Source organism: Mus caroli, unplaced genomic scaffold (genome assembly GCF_978045245.1).
Source record: "Mus caroli unplaced genomic scaffold, Mus_caroli_1 scaffold_1, whole genome shotgun sequence".
Classification (NCBI taxonomy): Eukaryota; Metazoa; Chordata; class Mammalia; order Rodentia; family Muridae; genus Mus; species Mus caroli.
Window position 1 is genome coordinate 105,729,705 of NW_028227256.1, and position 24,562 is coordinate 105,754,266.

The following is a 24,562-nucleotide window of genomic DNA, read 5'->3' on the forward strand; positions in this document are numbered from 1 at the left end:
TGAATAATCATACACACACACACATACACACCACTCACCCCCCACCCCATATCATTTTAAAAATCACATAATAAGACTTTTGGTCATTCTCTGATGTTTATTTTTCTGTTTTTTTTTTTTCTTGAACAACTTTTAGTGGAGAATTTTATTTTGTTTTGGGGGGACTAGATAGATGTTTATAAGTATTGCTTAATTTTGACACTTAAATCTTTTAGGACCTAGAAACAAATAACATGTGTTTTAGTTTTAAGATGTGGAGGAAATCTATTTCAAAACATTTGATAAACAATTATAGTTTAAACAGAAAATCAACGTGTCTTAGTAGTAAAAATTATCATTTTATCGATTTTGAGAAATGCCTATCACGTGTTTTTTTAAAATATTTTATTTTATTCATTACTCAATCCTCCTCTACAGTCCAGACTCCATGCCCCCCCCGTACACCCCTTACTGCTCCACATCCTACACCTCCCCACCCCACTCTCCAAGAGGATGTCCCCCACTCGTACACTACCAGACATCCCCACTCTCTGGTAGCCCAAATCTCTCAAGGGTTAGGTGCAATCCCTTCAACTGTGTCTAGACCCTGAAGTCTCCCATTGTCTGTGTCAGGGCCTCATATCAGCTGTTGTATGCTTTCTGGTTGGAGGCTCTGTCCGAGAGATAGTGGGGTCCAGGTTAGTTGAAACTTCTGGTCTTCTCACAGGAGGACCCACCTCCTCAGCCTCCTCAAGCTTCTCTCCATCAACCATAGGGGTCACCAGGTTCTGTCCACTGGCTGGGTGCAAATATCTGTTCTGTCTTTTTCTGCGTGATGCCCCAGTGTAGGGTAATGCCATGACTTGGAAGTAGGAGGGTGTAGGTTGGTGAGCAGGGAAAGTAGGGATAGAATAGGGTATTTTTGGAGGGGCAACCAGGAAACGGGATAAAATTTTGAAAGTAAATAAAGAAAATATCTAATAAAAAATTCAAAAAAGGTAAGAAATCATCAGCAAAATCTGACTAAATAGCATATATGTAAAACAACAGCCCTCAAACTCCCCACCCCCCACATGTCGTAACTAATGTCCACTTCAATGAAAAGTCCTCGGATAATAAATAATACCTGCCAACATACTTTTGATATCAACCCAGTAAGAAATTGTTCTTGTTTGAAAATGTTCTCCATGCAAAGTCTGGGTTTCTAAGGCAGATACTGTCTTTCACAAAACAGCTCTGGCTCTATCATTCACCTGTTTTTCCTATAATATCTCATATCTTAAACAATAAATGATTAGCATATTTTCCTTAATGGTAAAGTGGATTCCTACTTTATATTCTGATTTCAAAACAAAGCTTGAATACATTAAATTTCATTCATTTCTATATTATTTGTGAGCATATGTGTCTTAATTTAATTTTGTATAAATTTGGTAGAAGCTTACAAGCTCTTCATGTAGATTATATTCACAAATATGAATATATCATTGATACTGACATAATTTGGATAATAAAATACTAATTGAATTTAAATAAAATTGGTATAAAAGAGATGGTTTTAATGAAAATTATACAAATATTGGTGTTTGAAATTATGTTACTTAATTTTATCCACTCTTCATCCTATGTAATATAACAGAATAATTTGTTTTCTTGCCCCAAAGACATATGTAATTTAATAATGCTTAAAGGTTTGCTATTGATCTTTGAATATGCCAGAAATAAGGAATCTGATTACTTAAACTCTAATATACAAAGAATGACACTGATCACTGCATCCATAGGAATAATATACTTAGTATTGATACTTCTTTATATGTCTAAGCTCTGGTGAATGCAATACTCTCAGGTCAGCTTCTGAGAGCTTTTTTCAAAGACAGTACAAACATGCATAATGCTGTTAAGTACAGGCTGGGACAAATAACTGGAGATAAAAAAAAAAATCAACCGCATATTGCTAAATAGGAATTCAATCATGGGCATTAGAATTTCTTCCTAATTTTCAACAGCTCTTGTTTAATGGAAAATGTGTTCCTAAGTCACAGGATAGACATAAGGAGCATTAATGAATAGTCCATTAGATATATCAAAAGAAAATTCCACAGAAACAGAAAAGTCTTATCTCAGCATTTTATAGTGAAAACAAGAAAGATCCTTGTGTCCTGAGAGTTAAGTTTGAAGAGTTCTCGTCCATGGGTTTTAGAGGGCCCCTTCTTAAAGTATTCCCACAAAGCTTCCTGTGATCTCAAGAGAACAATGCCATATATATTACTATTTACAAAGCAAATTTTGTCTACAAATACAGACAAACTGATGATCTCACTCATATCCCATATTTTTTCACAGTTTGATATAATTACCTGTAAAATCTTAGTTTATAATGGTATATGGTCAGCTTTATCTTTTAGCTTTATATTTGAGTTCTTATATCTTATTTGAATACATCTAGTACACATGATAAGTTCAATTATGACATTTTCACACATATTTATTATACATTTCAATTAAATTCATACTTTGTTTCTCCCACTAATTTCCTCCATCTTCCAATTAACATTACTTCTACATTCACGGCTTTAGTTTCTGACCTAGTATATATTATTCAGAATTTTAGAACATATATGCATTGTGTAGTATAATTAATGAACTGATAAATGTAACTACATATATGATCATGTTTTATAAACCTTAAAAATATCCATAAGTATAGTATTCTGTTCTTATTTTAGGTTTTTTATGAGTACCTTCAGTGTTGGTGCTGAATTTTGAGAACTTACAGTACAATCTAAGAATTGTATCAAATTTTCTATATGAAATTTTATATATCATTTGAAATCAATCATTTGAGAAAAATATGTAAATTAATGTAAAAATACTTCTCTAAATCATATGTATAGAATTATGAAATGTCAGGCAACTCAGTTTTGTCCTCTCTCCTAAGGGAGTGTGTATATGATTATGATAATTAGAAATAGATTATTGCATCCAAAATGATTGTTTAAATGATTGTTCATAGTGACACTGCTAGTGCTAGTGTGCTGTCAAATTTCAAAGGCAAATACTGAAATACTAAAGTTTTACTTGTGATTTTTAAGTATAATTTACAGTTGCCCCAGAATATATACGTGTTAACAATTAATTCATAATATGTATACATATTTAATTGGTCCAATATAGTAATCTAGTATGTAAATATACATAGTAAGAAGTACTTTGATCTCATTGCTGATCATTTACATGCATATAAAAATTCAAAATCTTGTAGTTATTTCAAAAATCTACCATAGATTCTTCCTGTCTATATGTACAACTATTACCTGCTTATGTTACTGTTATATTATGAACTAGTTCCTAATACTGATTCTTGTTTCACTTCCTCCCACTAAAATACTTTTTTAAACTAAGTTTCCTTTCCCAAATTTTAATTTTCAGTAATTGTGATTGATAAAATGTTGGGAGTGACACTGTTTGAATGTTAATTGCTTTGTTAGCCATAAGTGCTTATTTACAAAGCCTTGGACTTAGTGGAAAAGTACCAGCTTAGTTAAGATTTCTGTGGGAAAAGTTGAGGCCTTTGTAGGAACGTACTATCCCCAGTTAAGAACAAATAGCTATAGATCTTGTGGATGGTACCTAGCAACCCATTCTGTTCTGTTTCTCCTGATTAACTTTTTACCTAGCCAGTATTCTGCTGTTTTAAACAGGTACATTCCCCCAGAAAGAAAGCAATTCTGCATCATCCCCCTCCCTATATGCTGCTTCTATGGGTATAAATCTTGCCTGGGAAAAACAATATTTGTCAGCTTGATCAATCAGACTTGCTGTCTATTTTTTGTGTTTCTTGTTCCCCATTCTCTCCACAGGTGGTTCCTCAGACCCTGTTCGACTGTCTGGCAGGCCGGGACAATAAAATATGATTCATATTTAAATAGTTTATCAGTGATATTTAAAGTGTTAAAAATTGCAAAACAATTTAACACTAAAATTTTTACCTTCAAGATAATGCTTCAGGCATTTGTGTACACAAAGGATAGATAAGTGTGGGTAGTGGACCTATGAGAGGAAGCCTGGTCCTCAGGCTGAGCTAAAGGATTGAAGCTCCAGAAAACTTGGAACAATAGGAGCTTCACCTGATCCTGGCAGCAGGCCCCTGTCCCATAGTCACAGTAACCCCCCCCCCCCATAGATTTGTGGCTATCAGTTACATAAGGGCAAAGCCCTAAGCCCTTCCACATGTAGATGAGGCATCCCTAAGATCTCAGACCAAGACAATAGGAAAAGAGATGTGACCTGTGGTCAAGTAGGCTTAAGACAGATTTCCATACTAATGAGGTATTAAGATGCCAACAAGATTCCCTTCCCAGATATTCCTCCCTGCAAAAGGTTTTTAATCTCAGGCCTACCCTGAGTAGTCCGGTATGGTTTTATACATATACTTTCCACCAACTATCCTTACAATAAATGGTTTGGAACCATGGACTATCTCTTCATTGTCATCCACCTTTGCGGATCTCTGGAGAAGGCCTTCACCTACAGAGTCAGAGCTAAAGTCTAGTCTCCCAAAGAAGACCTCTCTGCACTCTCAGCCACAACTACCACCAAGGCTGCCACCGTCAAGCTAAGGACTCTCTACATGGAACTAGCTGGAGTTCCCCTTCCCCAGCCTATGGCTCCCTACTCTGTTCTCAAGTTCTGAGGGTCCCAGCTGCTCCTGGATGTTCAAGAGCCTGTGAACCTCAAAGCCCCAGCATCTTAACAGGCATGGGGACCCCCAAGAAACCTCTGGCTTTCTGTCTTCTCAGATTGTGCTTTTCCACCCCCAGAGGAGTACCTCAGTGCTTCCCAACAGACCAGCAAACCTGCCCTGGGATTGCATGGGATAAGTGCAGTCAAACTCATAAAATGTTAAATGTGACATAAACCATAATATGGAAACTTGCCATCTTTAAAATTATGAAGAGTTGATCACAATGGTGATAACAAAATTTTAAACATTGATCAGTTTATGGTATATATATATATATATATATATATATATATCACAAAATAGTCATACACAATTTTAGATGTTTGTACTGGTCTAATGATTACAATTGGAATTTGTTGACTGACCTCTAAGGAAATGATAAAATAAGTTAGGGTTTAGCCTTACAAAGAGCTCTGCAGCCATAGCCATATTTGAAATGCCCCCATATATTGACATGGTCCTATGACTGAAAAAATGCTTTTAAACATACAAGCCAATGAATCAGGTTATTTGTAGAATAACACATTTATCTTAGTGTTAAGTGGTAGGTTTGTATGTTAATGTTTATTTTTATTCATAGCACTTTTGCATCATACAATTTGTCAATCACTTAGGAAATGATGATCTTTGGTCTAATTATTCTGAAAATTATTTGTTCTTATTAAATGTATAGGAAACAGGGATATAAATTCTTCCTTTTTTCAGAAAAATACTTTATGTTAATGGTGAAATTATATTTCATTTGGAATAATGCCATATTTCCCTCATCGACTTATCAGCATCTGGTATACATTTTAGTTGATCACATTTGTATACTCTTAATAGCACTGCAGTAAATATGGGCAAACAGGTATCTCATTGATGTGGTTATTTAATTTCTTTCGGATATATACCCAGAAGTAGGCAATAGTAAAATAATAATAATAATAAATCAGGAGCCAAATGCAAATTTTCTGATATACTCTTTAAATTTCAATGAACCAATGTTTTGAGAGAATCTACTTTTGTAAGAACATGAACATAATTTATCCTAAGAGATAAATGTATATGAGTACTCCTACATGACAATAATTTATCAATTACCTAAAACACTTGGAATCAAAAGGATTTAAACTTTATGTATATTAAATTTAACATACATTAATATCTGAATTTGTCATGTTGAGAGGAAATACACATCTTGAATACACTCTTTGGCTTGCCTTTTAACCTTAGAGATAATAGTCCTTGTTAAGGTCAAAATATTCTTTCTGTTGTTATTTGTTGTTCTGTTTTTAGGGGGAATTTCTATCTATGCCCATAGCTTATGCCACTTTGAAGTATTTTCTTACTATGCAGACTATTTCATGGATCATAATCACATTTCTAGATTGATTCTAACTTGTACTTGTTGATAACTATATAGCTCATATCTTTCCATTGGCAACTTGCTGATCATGATATTCCTCACTTATGATTTATGCCTTTTACTTAATTATGGATTAATAATAATGAATCTTAATTCTATCTATTTGCTTTTTAATTAATTTTAATTTTTAATTGGCATTTGTAAAGCCTTTCTTCATTTCTAATTCTACAGACAATTAATTTGACTTACTGACCCAACATTAAATATCCATGTCATGTTTTCTTTTCATGCTTTATTTGATGTTTATAATATCTACATGGAAACAAAGTTGTGAAAACAGACATCTCTGTTGCTTCCAGCATATCCATTTCTATGCTTTTATAATATTGATCACTTTTTATTTATGTTTTGGAACTTCAATTTATCTACATGTACAAAAGATGATTTGAGGAGATCCTGTTAAAATTCCTTAATGGAAATGGTAGCAAAAAGTCCTTTAAACATTTTTTGCAGATAAAAATATGGCTCAATATGTTGTAAAGATTATTATTAAGTTCCCTGATCCATGGTATACCTAACCTTTGCCCCTCATACAAATCAATCACGGCAATTCTTACATATAAAGAGTAATCAATATCATTGCTTAAAATATTTTAATGGATTCTAACACAGAAGTCCTGATAATTGGCTATACTGTTTCCTCTTCCCAATAAAGAAATTCTCGTTTTATTACCTCACTCTCCTTTCACTTGAGACTCACTGGCTTAGATATTATATGGATTCTCAGGGATATAAGTTCTGTAGTTTAAATCTTCACACTTGCTCCCTTAACTTCATGAAGAATATGTTTCATAGTAAATGAAAATATTTATATTTCTGTCCCAACATTACAAGTTTAGTTAACTTTCATATATCTAAAATATTAAAATATGTCCATCTGAAGAATTTTAAAAGTAGATTGTGTTTACATCCTTTTTTCCTTATGAAGAGAAACTAAGTCCGTTGTCACAGAGTATAACCCCAACATAAATTACAAAGAATCCAACAATTAACCAATTAGTCTATTAATTTTAAATATCGATTAGACACACAAATTATATTAGAAATAAATTAATGAAAAAATAACACTTTTCATGCAGCCCTATTATCTGCAAAAATTTTAGGTTTTGCAAGTATGGTTGAATCACAATTATGAACTAAATATTTACCTGAATCCCAATTTATATATGTAGGGAAGGGATTATTTGTTGCTTAATTTTACTGATGAAATATAATATATTGAGCAATAAAGATGATAAAACTAGCTAAGCATTCTAAAAAAATAAAATATCTTATGCCCAGAAATGCTTAGCACACATCTGCTCATAATTAAATTGGAAATCTTTGTTTTATGATTTAAGATACCAATTTCAACTGTATTTTATGTAGCTCCTAGTTACCACATATTTTAATCCAATTGCAGACTTGCAATTGTCCCTTATCCCTCATATTGAAATCCTCTTGAAAGAAAATAGTTGAATTTGTAGCTTAGATAGAGGGATATTCAGTTAAAAGAAAGAGCAGCATAAGCAAGGAAAGGGATGCACTGGTTGTTTACATGGCATATATCTCACTTCCTAAGACAGCTCTTTATTCTTAATTCTTTGCATCTGTTACTTTTCAAAGTGAAGAAAAATGCTACTCTTTGAATATAAATTTAACTATATATTTTTGAAAATAAAAAAAGTCCTTAAAATTAAAACTATGGGAAAATTTCTAAACTAGTTGTAAAATTCTTCTTTCTGTGTTAATATAAAATATCATTTAATCCTATATAAAATCTACATAGTCATACTCACTATCCATTAATTATAAAGTAAGTTTTAAGTAATTATATTAAATGTGCCTTCCTTCTGTATATCACATAATGTACCTTCTATAAATACTGACAAATTGTTTTGTTAAATAGAATTTTATAATGTTTAAAATATTATATAGCAATAAATAGCAAGTGATTTATGTTTTAAACTTCTTACCTAATAAATATCATGTCATTTCATTTATAGAAACATTTACTCTCTATAATAAATGTGCATTTCTCTGTAGCTTTTTAGTAATAAGGACGCTTAAATGTACAAAGGTGTTAATGATAAAATATAATTTAGTGTTTTTAGCCATGTGTTGCCTGGTAAGGAGAAAGCTTTTATAATTTATTCAAATTTGTAAACAATGCATAATAAATTTTGATTAGTAAATTCTGATTTTCTTCTTTATTCAAGCTCATAAATTATCCATTCTCTCTTTGTCTATATTGATTTAACAAAATTATACATTCTGTGTAAGTTAAGTCATGTTGGAATTGAAATTCCCAAGTAATCAACTTCCTTAAGTTTGTCTGTTATACCACAAAGTGTTTTATACCCATCCATACAAGATGGTATACTGCTGAACATAGTTCTGTTTTTAAGCTAGGTGACATTCTATAGTCATTATATCATATCTTCTTCTATTCTTTTGTATATGCTTATTGATTTATTTCTACCAATTAGACTTTAATACCATTTTAATACAGTAAAATATTCTTACTAAATACAGGAAATGGCGTTGTTGGATCATTCCATGTGTTTTCATGCTCTACTTCTACCTTTAGGGTGTCCAGGCCCCGCTGCACACCAGACTCAAGTGGATGAAGTGGAGCTGAAATAATTAGATTAGCAGGATCTCAGTCCTGTTTGAGTACCGGGTGAAAAGACCTTCTATTCAGGTTTTCAGTGTTATAGCTCTTCTCTATTGGGAAGGGATGGAGAAATGGAACATTTCTAGTAGTATCATGAGTCTTCACATGGTGTTTTGCTGAGGGAAAACACATGAGAGAACAAACTGGGACTCAATGAAGTAAAATTGTAACCTCCCCTCAGTCTGAAACAGGCTGAGCCAGACCTTGACCTTTCTGCTACTAAGGAGATTACCTAGGATGGAGCCTTCCTAGATCACTCTATGTTCAGTCACTGTCCCTATTCCTCTTCAAGATACTGCTACCTGCTGGGAGGCCACTGAGCTATTCTTGAGACTACACCCTATCTTGCATGTTGTCACCTGCAGGTGTGCTCCAAGAATGAATTGGCAGGAATGGGCCTACCCCTGCCCCCTCCTTTATAAGCGCATTTGCCATTAAACATTTGAGCCTTGATCAGGAACCTTGTCTTGGCTCCATTTTTCTCTTGACCGCCTAGTTCCCCTTTCTTTTCAGTCCCGGTTTGCCTCCCAGGTGAAACCCAGTTCATGTGAGCCGCTAGTGGGTTTCTAACATAAAACTAATAGTCCTAACAGATATTTGCATATTTCATACAAACACAAAAGAAGGTAATTTGTTCTTTCCACTTCACAAAGCAAATCTCAACAGATACAAGCAAATTGAAATAAAAATTTGTACCCTTTCTGGCCACTATTGATTAAAATTTGATAACAAAATCAGAAAATACAGAAAGTTTAAAGCCTCTTAGACACTGAAGAACTAAGTACTGAAGGGAAAATGGGTCAAGAAAGAAATTCAGAAAGAAATAAAATACTTTCTAGAATTGAGTGAAGTATTAATAAACAAGAAACCTAAACTTATGGAACAAAATTAATTTGTTTCAAAAAGGCCAAATTATAGCATTAAACGCCTATGTTCAGAGAAAAACTAAATGCCTATTTAGAGTAAATGCAGGCAGACAGACAGACAGACAGAGAGAGAGAGAGAGAGAGAGAGAGAGAGAGAGAGAGAGAGAGAGGGTTTAACAGAATACATGAAAGCTAGAATAAAAATAATTAATTATACCCAAAATGAGCAGGAAGCAAAAAATAATCAAATTCGAAACTGAAGTAAACAAACAAAAAAGAAAGACAAAAATTAAAACAGAATCAATACACAATGAATCAACTAAATAAAAACAGTTGTTTGAGGAAGTCAATAATATTGACAAAGCCTTGGAAATTTTGATTAAAAATAGAGAGAAATATGTAAAATAAAAATTATAGAAAAAATGTGTCACATAACAACATATATCTGGAAAATCCAGATAATCATAAGGACATAATTAAAACTCAGGTACTGGACTGGATTTTAGATATCATCCTAAGTGAGGTAACCCAATCACAAAAGAACACACATAATATGCACTCATTGATAAGTAGATATTAGCTCAGAAGCACAGAATATCCAAGATACAATTTGCAAAACACTTGAAACTCAAGAAGATAAAAGACCGAAGTGTGGATACTTCGATCCGTCTTAGATGGGGGAACAAAATACCCAGGAAGGAGTTACAGAGACAAAGTTCAGAGCAGAGACTGAAGGAATGACCATCCAGAAACTGCCAGAAACTGGGCTATACCTTCTGCTGGAGACAATATAAGGACATTGGAAGAAGGGACTCTTGCTCTTGCTCCTTCGACTGCTTGCTGTGTGAGACTGAGTAACTGCTAGATCCTTGGACTTCCATTCACAGCTGCAACTGAACCATTGTTAGGAATTGGGCTGCAGACTGTAAGTCATCAATAAATTCTTTTACCATATAGAGACTATCCATAAATTCAGAGAACCCTGACTAATACACTGTCATACCTGTGGATCCATCCCATAAACAACCACCAAACACAGACACTATTTCAGATGCCTACAAGAACTTGCTGACAGGAGCCTGATATAGCTGTTTCCTGAGAGGCTCTGCCTGTGCCTGACTAATACAGAAATAAATGCTCACAGCCATTCATTAGATGGAGCACCGGGTCCCCAATGAAGGAGCTTTTGAAAGTAAACAAGGAGCTTAAGGGGTTTGCAGCCCCATAGGAGGAACAACAATATGAACTAACCAGTAACTCCAGAGCTCCCTGGGACTAAACCACCAATCAAAGAAACACATGGTGGGATTGATGGCTCTAGCTGCATATGTAGCAGAGGATGTTGTAGCACTCGGCTATCAGTGGGAGGAAAGGCCCTTAGTCTTGTGAAGGTTTTATGCCCAAGTATAGGGGAATGCCTGGGCCAGGAAGTGGGAGTGGGTGGGTTTGGGAGGAGGGGGTGGGGGGAGGAGATAGGAAATTTTCAGAAAGGGAACTAGGGAGATAATATTTGAAATGTAAACAAAGAAAATATAAAAATAAAAAACGGAAAAAAGATATTATCTAAAATGTGAGTCATTTTCTTCATATGTATCACCCCCTACCAAACTAAAATCAAGATCAGATAATTAATATAAATACACCTATAAGTCTTCTTAGAATACCATATAATAAAACAGAACAAATCTAGGATAGCTAAAATAAATTCTGAATAATCATATAACTCCTGGAACCATAAACATCTCCAACATCAAATTAGACCGAAGAACTAAAGTAATCAAAATATATGATATTGGCACAAAAAAAAACCCAGCTATCGTGATCAATAGAATATTTATTAATGGAATTTAAAGACAAAAAACTAATTCCATATAACTGTGTGTTTTTTCTTGTTTGTTTCTTTGGGTTTCTTGGCTACTGTTGGTCTTCCTGTGGAGTCTCAGTCATCTTCTCATTCCAAAATCCTTCTCACAACTCTTCTCTATGATTCCCCCAGCTCCACCTAATGTTTTGATGTAAGGCTCTGCTTCTTTCCATTGACTACTAGTTGGAGCTTCTGAGAGAATATTTATGCTAGGCTCCTGACTGCAAGCATAAAAGACAAACATTAACAGTTTCAGGGATTGGTTCTTGTCTGTAGGGTGGGTCTCAGTTCGGGACTGTCAATTGATTGGTCTTTCCCTTGGTATGTGTTCTATCTTTTTTCCTGTACATTTTGTAGGCAGGACACATTTTGAATCTAAGGTTTTGTGGGCAGGTTACTGCCCTTAACCTTTCACTGGGATTCATGCCTGGCTACAGGAAATGGTCACTTTACTTTATGATTCAGATCTCTCACTACTAGGGGTCTCAGAGAGAGTCGCTTCCATAAACCATGAAAGGAGACACTTCTTATTCCAGTTCTCTGATATATTCTAGAGATTACCTCTTCCCACACCCAATCTCTCTTCTCTCTACCCTGAACTTACATGATCTTCTCCCTGTCCTGCTCCCCTTTTATCCCCTTTTCCACCCAGTTCCCTCATTCCCTTAACATCAAATATCTATTCTGTTTCCAATTCTGAGAAAGATTCAACCATATTTGTGCCCTCCTTGTTATTTGGCTTTTTGGGGTCTATTAATTATAGCATGGCTATCCTATACTTCATAGCTAATATCCTTTTATAACTGAGCACATCCCATGCGTGTCCTTTGCCTCGGGATTCTGCACTTGGAAATTTTCTAGTTCCCTCCACTTGCCTGTGAAATTCATGATGTCCCTGTTTTTAAATAACTGAGTAGTATTCTATTATGTAGATGTACAATATTTTCTGTATCCATTATTTAATTAAGGGACATCTAGGTTGTATCCAGTTTCTTTCTATAGTGAATAAAACTGCTATGAACATAACTGAACATGTGTCCTTGTAGGGTGGTGGAGCATCTGTCTGATATATGCCATGGAGTGGTATATCTGGATCTTTAGGTAGAACTATTCTGATTCTTCTGAGAAAATACCTGCCTTAGGGTTTTACTGCTAACATGGTGAACAGACACCATGACCAAGGACACTCTTATAAAGGACAACATTTAATTAGGGATGGCTTACAGGGTCAGAGGTTCAGTCCATTATTATCAATGTGAAAGCATGGCAGTTTTCAGTCAGGAATACTTCATCTGAAGGCTGCTAGGAAGAAATTGGCTTCCAGGAAGACAGGATCAGGGTCCTAAAGTCCATGTGTACAGTAACACAGTCCACCTCCTAATTGTATCACTTCTTGGGTCAAGCATATACGAATCATCACCCTGACAAACAGATTTCCAGAGTGATTGTAAAAGTTTGAATTCCTGCTTTCAGGAAAGAAGTCTTCCCCTTGCTCTACAATCTGGCCAGCATGTGCTGCACACTTTGAGTTTTTTATCTTACAGTTCTGGTGGGTGTAAGGTGGAATCTCCTAGTCTTTTTGATTTGCATGTCACTGACAACTAAAGACTTTGAACATTTCTTTAGGTGTTTTTAAACCACTCAAGATTACTCTTGAGAATTTTCTGTTTAGCTCCGTACCAAATTTGTTTTCAAAGAACTGTTGTTGGAGATTATTCTGTTTACCATTTTTCTATATTCTGCTCCATTGCTTTTGGAACTACTTTTTAAAAAAAGCATTATTTTTCATTTTTAAAATTATGCTATGTTAAATTACTTTATTTCCTTACATTCCAAATTTTACATACTTTCCTGGTCCCCTTCCAGATTTTTCATCCTATTTCCACTCCACTTGGATACTGAGAGTGTACCTCCTCACCTACATACCCACCACCACCTCATCCTCCCAGAATCAAAGGCACATAAACTCTTACAAGATTAGGCACATCCTCTCTCACTGAGACCAGGAAAGGCATCCCTATGCTACATATGTGCTAGAGGCCATGGGCCAGCACCTGTATGCTCTTTGGTTGGTGGCTTAGTCTCTGGATGCTTTTAAGGGTCCGGGTTAGATGATACTTACTGTTTTTCTTCCTCTGGGATTGCCTTCCCCTTCAGCTCCTTCATTCCTTCCCCTAACTCTTTCATAGGGGTCCCTGACATCAGTCCAATAGTTGTTTGTAAGTTTCTGCATCTGTCTTGCTCAGCTGCTGATAGAGCCTCTCAGAAGACAGCCATGCTAGGCTCATGTCTGCAAGCACAACAAAGCATCAGTAATAGTGTCAGGGTTTGGTGCTTGCACATTTATGTATCACAAGCTGGGCCTGTCCCTGGGTGGCAATTACTTCAGTCTCTGCTCCATTTTTGTCCCTGCATTTTCTTTAGACAGAAATAATTCTAGGCTTAAAATTTGAAGATAGATGGGTGGTCCCATCCTTTCACTGAAGGCCCTGTGTATCTACTGAATGTGGTCTCTTCAGGTTCCATATTTCCACTGTTGAGCATTTTGGGAGTCATACCCATTAAGTTCTCCTAGCCTCTCACCTTTCTGTCTGTCCTCTACCCATCTGAGTTGCATATTTCCAATAATTGTCTTGTCCATCTGGGCCTCTCTACTGTCTGCCCCTCCCCTACCTAATTCAGCCCCTAGTTTTTCTTATTCCCCCATCTCCCACACATGTTTCTCCCTCCCACAGTGTCCTGTGGTTAATTGTTCTCACTTCTGAGTTGGATTGAGGCATCCTCACATGGGCTTTCCTACTTAATAAACTTCATGTGGTCTGTGAGTTGTATCATGGATATTCTGTATTTTTTGACTAATACCCACTTATCAATGAGTATTTTTTTGTCATTTTCCCATATGAAGTGGAGAACTGCTCTTCCCTTGTTTGTGAAGATCTATGTAGAAATTTTGATGGGGATTACATTGAATCTGTAGGTTGATTTTGCTAAGATGGTCATTTTTACTATATTAATTCTATCGATCCATGAGCATGAGTGATCTTTCCATCTTCTGATTTCTTCTTTCATCTCTTTCCTTAGGGACTTAAAGTTCTTGTCTTATAGATATTTCAATTGATTTGTTAGAGTTAGACCAAGATATTTTATACTGTTTGTAGCTATTGTGACGGGTGTTGTTTCTCTAATTTCTGTCTCAGGAAATTCATCATTTGTATAAAGGGAGGCCACTAATTTGAGTTAATTTTATATCTATACTCTTTTCTAAACTTGTTTATTAGCTGTAGGAGTACTCTGGTAGAATTTTGGGGTTCACTTATCTATACTATTTGCAAATAGTGATATTTTGACTTATTACTTTCAAATTTGTATCCACTTGATCTTCTTTGGTTGTCTAATTGCTAATAGCTTTAACTTTGAGTATTATGTTGCATAGATAGGGAGAGAGTAGACAGCATTTTCTTGCCCCCAATTTTAGTGATATTGATTCATGTTTCTCTCTCTTAAATTTGATGTTATCTCTTGGTTTGCTATATATAGCTTTTATTATTTTTAGGTATGTGCCATGAAATCCAGATCTCCCCAAGACTTTAAAGATGAAGGGGTGTTATATTTTGTCAAAAGAATTTTCAGTATCTAATGATGTTGATCATGGGGTTTCTTGTCTTTGAGTTTTTTTTTTTTTTTTTTTTTTTAGTGGATTATTATGTTGTTGGATTTTCATATTGAACCCTCCCTACATCCCTTGGTCAAAGCCTATTAAAACATGGTGAATGATATTTTCATATATCCTTGGATTCAGTTTGGGATAAATATATTGAGGTTTTATTTTTTTCCCATTTGTATAAGTAATATTGGTCTGAAGTTTTGTTAGGTATTTGTGCAGTTTATGTATAATAGTTTGTGTGTCATTGTAGAAGGAACTCGGTGGTGCTCTTTTAAGAGACCAAATCTTTTAAATTCAGACTCCATTTTAGAGAATCTGACCTAAGTTTAAACTCAGGAAAACTGACAGCCCTGTACCTACAATTAAGGCTACCTCCAGTGTCTAGGCTAAACCCATAAGGCCTCTATCCCCAGTTTAATTTCCCCTAACAAATCCAGTGTTTTCAGATTTTTCCCTGACAAATCTACACCCTCAGTTTATAAGCCTGTCCCTGCCTAGCAACCAACAATGTAGAGGGAAGCAGAAGTTCAGTTTATGGTTTGACTCCCAGCACCAGCTAATTATGCTAAAAGCCAAAGTACCCCTCCTGTTTCATGCTTGTCAGGATAGAAACACTTACCCCTCACTTACAACTTTCTATTAAATCTTGCCCCAAAAGTGTTCAGGGGTCTTTTCCACCAAAACCTTCCTATAGATCAGAGGTGGGCTGGACCTTATATGATTGTGTAAGATAAGCTTCTCATTGGACTTTGGGGTTCACGAACACTTTACCAGCACTGCATTTTGGTGCACAGTTAGGGAAGTTCTCCATGACCTTCAAGACTACCAACTTGGAGGGTCTCAATGCTGGTGGTGCTCCATGGAAGGATTATGCCTGGTGGCAGGTGTACCTGGTGGCAAGTGTGCCTGGTGGCAGGTGCATCTGTGCAGTCCTTCTGGATCTGAGCCATACTGTGGTGACTTTGGTTTTTAACACCTGTTCAGGTTCAGTACTGTGGTCTTTCTCTGTTCACAAACTGTGAGTCCTGCCACATCTCTTTTGTGTATGATGACCATCTTCTGGTCATTTTTCCACTCTGCCTGGTAACTGAATGGTACCACATCACTCTTTTTTCATTGCCATCTTCTGGTTAGTTCCTGTTTCTGCCTGGTGTCTTTCTCTGTACACAAATTCAAAATCTTGCCATATTTGTAATTCTGTTGTGGAAAAAATGCCCTGAATTTGTGTTGCAGAGAGGAAAAGTTGGACTTACATTTTATTGTGTTACAAAGAGGTTTCGTTTGTAGAAGTGCCACGTTTCTGGTTGTTTCTCATTTCTGCCTGACAGAGAGGAAAATTTTATCTTTTTATGTTTTATATTTGTGTTTCTTGTTAGGAAGTGACTTTGATGGGATGACTTGACAAGCAAGATATATTACCATGGGACAGGCTATTCCTACTATATCCTGCAGGTCAGAATGTCCCACCTTCAACACCATCTGGGCCCCCAGAAGAATCCTTTGACCTGAGATTGGTCCAAGAGATTGAGATAGTCATTTCTAAAACTTAATTTGGCCAGCAGGACCAAATACATTATGTGGTTGTTTGGCAAGACCTCCTAGAAGACTTAAATGTTTTCTCTATTGACAATAAACAGTTCTTGCCTTGTTACCAAAATGTGCAAGGATATGAAGGAAGAGAAACTACATCATCCATCTCCTCCTGCACCACCCCTCTAAACAGTCCTTCAAGGAGGAGCTGTAAAGGATGCTGCCTTTCCATGCCCTCCTTATCTATCTATCTATCTATCTATCTATCTATCTATCTATCTATCTATCTATCTATCTATCATCTATCTATTTTTCCAGTGAACTCTCATCTTTTTTGTGGATCCTCGTCCCAAGGGGTTCCCTCCTTTGTCTCAGTGCCTCACAACTCTGGTGTAATTAGTCTCAGACACGACTTTGCCATCCATGATCTTATGGATAGTTATCTTCTGTACAGTTTACATGTAGTTGATAGAGTCCATGGCATCACTGAGACTGAAATGTCCATCCTCCAGCAAGCTGTGGTAGATGGTGATCTCTACCTAAAGTTTGACCTTGATGTTCAACAGGGCTTCATATTCCTGGGTCTGTAGCTGCCACTCTGCCTGAGCTTGTGCCAGCTGTGAATTCAGATGCAGAAGGACCCCATTGACTTGCTCCATCTATGCCTTGTATTGGGCCCCCACATCCCCAAGGCTGTTCTCCAAGTTGATTTTCTGGTTTTTTATGAATTCCAGGTCAATCTCCAAGGTCTGGAGTGTGCACCTCAGCTCCCTGAGTGTGGTCTCAGCGTCCCTGCTTTCGGGAGACTTGGTGATGAAAACTGTGGTACTCTCCTCAATCTGCTGAGATAAGTACTTATCCAGTTCCTCACAGTTCTTCTGAGCCAGAGCTTCATACTGGGAGCCGATGTCCGCCATGATCTTACTGAGGTCCTGAGATTTGGGAGCATCCACTTCTACAGTCAACCCAGAACTGGCAATCTGGGCTTCCAGAACTTGGACTGCCTGCTCATGATTCGTCTTCATGAACAGCAGTTCTTCCTTGAGTGCTTCAATTTCTGTCTCTAGCTGCAACCTTGTGATATTGGTGTCATCTACCACCTTGTGGAGTCCATAGATGTTACTCTCCACAGACTGGCGCTTGGCCAGTTCTGTCTCATACTTGACTCTAAAGTCATCAGTGGCAAGACAGGCATTGGCAATCTGCAGGATGATGCGGCAGTGTCCACCGAATTCGTAAAGATCTGAGCCCTCAGGTCTTCAACGGTCTTGAAGTAGTGGCCTCAGTCTCTTGACACCCTGGGGCCCCTTCTTCTTCAGATGTTCCTGGATTTTGCTCTCCAGTCTCCTGTTCTCTTTACCTTGTCTAGGTAACTGGCTAGGCGGTGGTTCAGGTCTTGCATGGTCTCCTCGTGCTGGACCTGTAGCCGCCAGCACCTGCATAGATGCTGGCTGTACTGCTGGCAGGCCAGACCCGCTGGCTGGGAGTCTGCATAGAGTTGATAGAGAAGGTAGTGGAGTAGGTAGTAAAGTTCATCTTGTCTGGAGAGGAGAGCAAAGCAAGAGACCATGACAGGAGTTCATCACGATCTATTTTTCTTTTCCTTTTTTTTAAACCTAAATTTTATTTATTTTTTCTCATATTTAAAAATAATTAAGATAAATTTTAACAAATATTTTCTACCAATCTTCTAAAGCACAACTCACCTTTTATCTAATTCTAACTAGATATGTGGTATTTTATTAAAATAATAAAATTTATTTTAAAATATACAAGCAGTATTGACATTTTTTTAAGTCATCAAAATAATTTATAAAAGTCAATGCCTCTTAAATATACATGATATCTTAGGAAACTAAAAGTAATATGCACTCAACCACTTTTTAAATTTTATTTGGAACATTAAACATGACAGAAGTAGAAAAAAATCTCTTATGAACTCCTCTCTGAAAGGAAATTGTGCAAAGTTCCTGATTAGACAAAAAATGTTCCATCTTCAAGGGAGAATATGCAGCATAACTGTGGCTTCATAGTTGGGTAGTGTTCCTTCTGTTTCTATTTTCTGTAATAGTTTGAAGAGTATTGGTATTAGTTCTTCTTTGAAGGTCTAATACAATTCTGCACTAAACCCAGTCGGTCCTGAGCTTTTTTGAGCTGGGAGACTTTTAGTGAATGCTTCTATTTCTTTTGAGGTTATGGGACTGTTTGGATGGTTTATCTGACTCTTATTTAATTTTGGTATTTGGTATCTGTTTAGAAAATTGTCTATTTTTTCAGATTTTCCAGTTTTGCTGAATATAGACTTTTGTAGTAGGATCTGATGATTTTCTGAATTTCCTCAGTGTCTGATGTTATATATCCCTTTTTATTTCTGATTTTGTTAATTTGGATAGTCTCTGTGCCCTCTGGTTAGTCTGGCTAAGGATTTATCTATCTTGTTCATTTTTTGAAAGAACCAGCTCCTGGTTTTGTTGATTCATTTTCTTTCTACTTGGTTGTGGGGCATTGGGCTATGCACAGACAGGCTGGTCTCCAGTTGAGCTGAGATGCTGAATCCTGGGACCTTGTGGTCATAATTTACCTACATGGGACTGAAGGAGTTCTCTCATGCTCCTGGAACTCTGGCTCCTGCTTAAGTTACTGGACCCCACAGACCCCACAAGAGAAGCATGGCTAGAAGTCATGTAGGCAATGTCCCAAGCTTCTGACCTTCAGGCTAAACTCTCCCCAGTTACCTAGCAACAGAAAAGATAGCAGCTCACTTTAAAAGGGGCTGTTTGACCCCTCCTTGCTCTCTCTCACTCTCTCACTCCTTTGTCCTCTTGCTCTTATTCTCCTCCCCTCCCCTCCCCTCCCCTCCCCTCCCCTCCCCTCCCCTCCCCTCCCCTCCCCTCTCCTCTCCTCTCCTCTCCCCTCCCTCTTACTCTCCCTTTTTCCTCTAGCCTTTCATCCCTCTCTCCTCTACATTCTCTGTTTCCCCCTGTCTTTCTAAAACCATAGACAGTCTCTGCTCATCAAGGCTGTGCTCACTCTCGCATGCATGGGAACCTCCCTTCCCTCAGCCCTCTCTCCCACAACCCTGGGCTACAGGGTGTACCCCAGGCCCCCTTTTGGTTTTGGGGGCTGACCCTTGACCACCACCCCCCTAGTGGGTCAAAGGCTTGGATGCCCACCCGAAGCTGAGTAGAAAGTGTATGCTTGTCCAGAGCATAGGTGGAACTCTGGTGGGAAGTGGTCTCTCCTCCCCCTTCTTTCCCCAGGCCCCTTTTTAGTTCCCACACTTGGTTGATTTCAGCCCTTAGTTTGATTATTTCCTACCATCTACTCCTCTAGGCTGTATTTGCTTCTTTCGTGTTCTAGAGCTTTCAGATGTGCTGTTAAGCTACTAGTGTATACTCTCTAGTTTCTTTTAGGAGCCACTCAGAGTTGAGTTTTCTTCTTAGCACTGATTTCATGGTATCCCATAAGTTTGGGTATGTTGTACCTTCATTTTTATTACATTATAAAATGTCTTTAATATTTATATTTCTTCCTTCCTTCCTTCCTTCCTTCCTTCCTTCCTTCCCCCTATCTCTTTCTTTCATTCTTTCTTTCTTGACCAAGTTATCATTGAGTAGGGCATTGTTCAGTTTCCATGTATATGTGGGCTTTCTGTTGTTTTTATTGTTAGTGAAGACCTGCCTGAGTTCATGGTGATCTGACAGGATGCATAGGACTACTTCTATGTTCTTGTATCTGTTGAGGCCTGTTTTATGACCGATTATATGGTCAATTTTGGAGAAGGTACCATTAGGTGCTGAGAAGGTATTTTCTTTTGTTTTAGGATGAAATGTTCTGAAGGTATCTGTTAATCCACTTGGTCCATAGCTTCTTTTAGTTTTATTGTGTCTCTGTTTAGTTTGTGTTTCCATGATCTGTCAATTGATGAGAGTGGGAATTGAAGTCTCCCACTAATATTGTGTGAGGTGCAATGTGTGCTTTGAGCTTTAGTAAAGTTTCTTTTATGAATGAGAGTGTCCTTGCATTTGTAGCATAGCTGTTCAGGATTGAGAGTTCTTCTTGGTAGATTTTTTTTTCTTTGATGAGTGTGAAATGTCCTTCCTTGTACTTTTTTATTTTTTGTAACTTTTGGTTGAAAGTTGATTTTATTAGATAATAGAATGGCTACTCCAGGTTGTTTCTTGGGACCATTTGCTTAGAAAATTGTTTTCCAGCTCTTTACTCTAAGGTCCTGTTTGTCTTTGAGGTACCTTTCCTGTATGCAGTAAAATGCTGAGTCCTGTTTAGGTATCCAGTCTGTTAGTCTACATCTTTTTATTGGAGAATGAGCCCACTGAGTTTAAGAGATACTAAGAAAAAGTGATTGATGCTTCCTGTTATTTTGTTGTTGGAGGGGGAATTGTTTTTGTGTATATTGTCTTTGGATTTGTTGAAAGATTACCTTCTTTGTTTTCTAAGGTATAGTTTTCCTCCTTGTATTGGCGTTTTCCATCTATTATTCTTTGTAGGGTTGTATTTGTGGAAACATCTTGTACAAATTTGTTTTTTTCATGGAATCTTGTGATTTCTCCATCTATTTTATTTATTTTTTTAATTTTTAATATTTTTATTACATATTTTCCTCAATTACATTTCCAATGCTATCCCAAAAGTCCCCCATAGTGCCCCCCCACTTCCCTACCCACCCATTCCCATTCTTTTGGCCCTGGCATTCCCCTATATTGGGACATATAAAGTTTGCAAGTCCAATGGGCCTCTCTTTCCATTGATGGCTGACTAGGTCATCTTTCGATACATATGCAGCTAGAGACAAGAGCTCCGGGGTTCTGGTTAGTACATCATGTTGTTCCACCAATAGGGTTGCAGATCCCTTTAGCTCCTTGGGTACTTTCTCTAGCTTCTCCATTGGGAGCCCTGTGATACATCCAATAGCTGACTGTGAACATCCACTCCTGTGTTTGCTAGGCCCCGACATCGTCTCACAAGAGACAGCTATATTTGGGTCCTTTCAGCAAAATCTTGCTAGTGTATGCAATGGTGTCAGCGTTTAGAAGCTGATTATGGGATGGATCCCTGGATACGGCAGTCTCTAAATGGTCCATCCTTTCATCACAGCTACGAACTTTGTCTCTGTAACTCCTTCCCTGGGTGTTTTGTTCCCAATTCTAAGAAGGGGCACAGTGTCCACACTTTGGTCTTCATTCTTCTTGAGTTTCATGCGTTTATCAAATTGTATCTTATATCTTGGGTATCCTAACTTTTGGGCTAATATCCACTTATCAGTGAATACATATTGTGTGAGTTCTTTTGTGATTGTGTTACTTCACTCAAGATGATGCCCTCCAGGTCCATCCATTTGGCTAGGAATTTCATAAATTCATTCTTTTTAATAGCTGAGTAGTACTCCATTGTGTAAATGTACCATAATTTCTGTATCCATTCCTCTGTTGAGGGACATCTGGGTTCTTTCCAGCTTCTGGCTATTATAAATAAGGCTGCTATGAACATAGTGGAGCATGTGTCCTTCTTACCGGTTGGGACATCTTCTGGATATATGCCCAGGAGAGGTATTGCTGGATCCTCTGGTAGTACTATGTCCAATTTTCTGAGGAACCGCCAGACTGATTTCCAGAGTGGTTGTACAAGCTTGCAATCCCACCAACAATGGAAGAGTGTTCCTCTTTCTCCACATCCTCGCCAGCATCTGCTGTCACCTGAATTTTTGATCTTAGCCATTCTGACTGGTGTGAGGTGGAATCTCAGGGTTGTTTTGATTTGCATTTCCCTGATGATTAAGGATGTTGAACATTTTTTCAGGTGCTTCTCTGCCATTTGGTATTCCTCAGGTGAGAATTCTTTGTTCAGTTCTGAGCCCCATTTTTTAATGGGGTTATTTGACTTTCTGGAGTCCACCTTCTTGAGTTCTTTATATATATTGGATATTAGTCCCTTATCTGATTTAGGATAGGTGAAGATCCTTTCCCAATCTGTTGGTGGTTTTTTTTTTTTGTCTTATTGATGGTGTCTTTAGCCTTGCAGAAGCTTTGTAGTTTCATGAGGTCCCACTTGTCAATTCTCGATCTTATAGCACAAGCCATTACTGTTCTATTCAGGAATTTTTCCCCTGTGCCCATATCTTCAAGGCTTTTCCCCACTTTCTCCTCTATAAGTTTCAGTGTCTCTGGTTTTATGTGAAGTTCTTTGATCCACTTAGACTTGACCTTAGTACAAGGAGATAGGAATGGATCGATTAGCATTCTTCTACATGTTAACAACCAGTTGTGCCAGCACCATTTGTTGAAAATGCTGTCTTTCTTCCACTGGATGGTTTTAGCTCCCTTGTCGAAGATCAAGTGACCGTAGGTGTGTGGGTTCATTTCTGGGTCTTCAATTCTATTCCATTGGTCTATTTGTCTGTCACTATACCAGTACCATGCAGTTTTTATCACAATTGCTCTGTAGTAGAGCTTTAGGTCCGGCATGGTGATTCCACCAGAGGTTCTTTTATCCTTGAGAAGAGTTTTTGCTATCCTAGGTTTTTTGTTATTCCAGATGAATTTGCAGATTGCACTTTCTAATTCGTTGAAGAATTGATTTGGAATTTTGATGGGGATTGCATTGAATCTGTAGATTGCTTTTGGCAAGATAGCCATTTTTACAATGTTGATCCTGCCAATCCATGAGCATGAGAGATCTTTCCATCTTCTGAGATCTTCTATAATTTCTTTCTTCAGAGACTTGAAGTTTTTATTATACGGATCTTTCACTTCCTTAGTTAGAGTCACGCCAAGATATTTTATATTATTTGTGACTATTGAGAACGGTGTTGTTTCCCTAATTTCATTCTCAGCCTGTTTATTCTTCGTGTAGAGAAAGGCCATTGATTTGTTTGAGTTAATTTTATATCCAGCTACTTCACCGAAGCTGTTTATCAGGCTTAGGAGTTCTCTGGTGGAATTTTTAGGGTCACTTATATCTACTATCATATCATCTGCAAAGAGTGATATTTTGACTTCATCTTTTCCAATTTGTATCCCTTTGATCTCCTTTTGTTGTTGAATTGCTCCATCTATTTTAATTGAGAGTTTTGCAGGGTATAGTAGCCTGGGTTTGTACTTGTGTTTTCTTAGGGTCTGTATAACATCTGTCCAAGATCATCAAGCTTTCATAATCTGTGATTAGAAATCTGGTACAATTCTTATAGGTCTGCCCTTATATGTTACTTGGCCTTTTTCCCTTACTGCTTTTTGTTTTGTTTTGTTTTGTTTTGTTTTGTTTTGTTTTGTTTTGTTTTGTTTTGTTTTGTGCATTTGGTATTTTGACTGTTATGTAAAGGGAAGTATTTGTTTTCTGGTCCAATCTATTTGGAGTTCTGTAGGCTTCTTGTATGCTCATGGGTATCTCTTTCTTTAGGTTAAGGAATTTTTCTTCTATAATTTTGTTGAAGATATTTACTGGTTTTTCAAGTTGGGGATCTTTGGTATCTTCTAAACTTATTATCCTTATATTTGTTCTTCTCATTGTGTCCTGGATTTCCTGGACGTTTTGAGTTAGGAGGTTTTCACATTTTGCATTTTGTTTGACTGTCATGTAAATGTTTTCTATGGTGTCTTCTGCACCTGAGATTCTCTCTTCCATCTCTTGTATTCTGTTGGTGATGCTTGCATCTATGACTCCAGATCTCTTTCCTAGGATTTCTATCTCCAGGGTTGTCTCCCCTTGTGATTTCCTTATTGTTTCTATTTCAGTTTTTATATCCTAGATGATTTTGATCACTTCTTTCACCTGTTTGGGTGTATTCTGTAATACTTAAGGGATTATTGTGTTTCCTCTTCAAGGGCTTCTAGC

At 37.1% G+C, this 24,562-nt stretch overlaps 1 pseudogene; it reads right to left on the reverse strand.

The window, feature by feature from the left end:
- Positions 1-17,085: 17,085 nt before the first annotated feature.
- Positions 17,086-18,250, reverse strand: LOC110305360 (keratin, type I cytoskeletal 18 pseudogene; annotated as a pseudogene).
- Between the last annotated feature and the right edge of the window lie 6,312 nt (positions 18,251-24,562).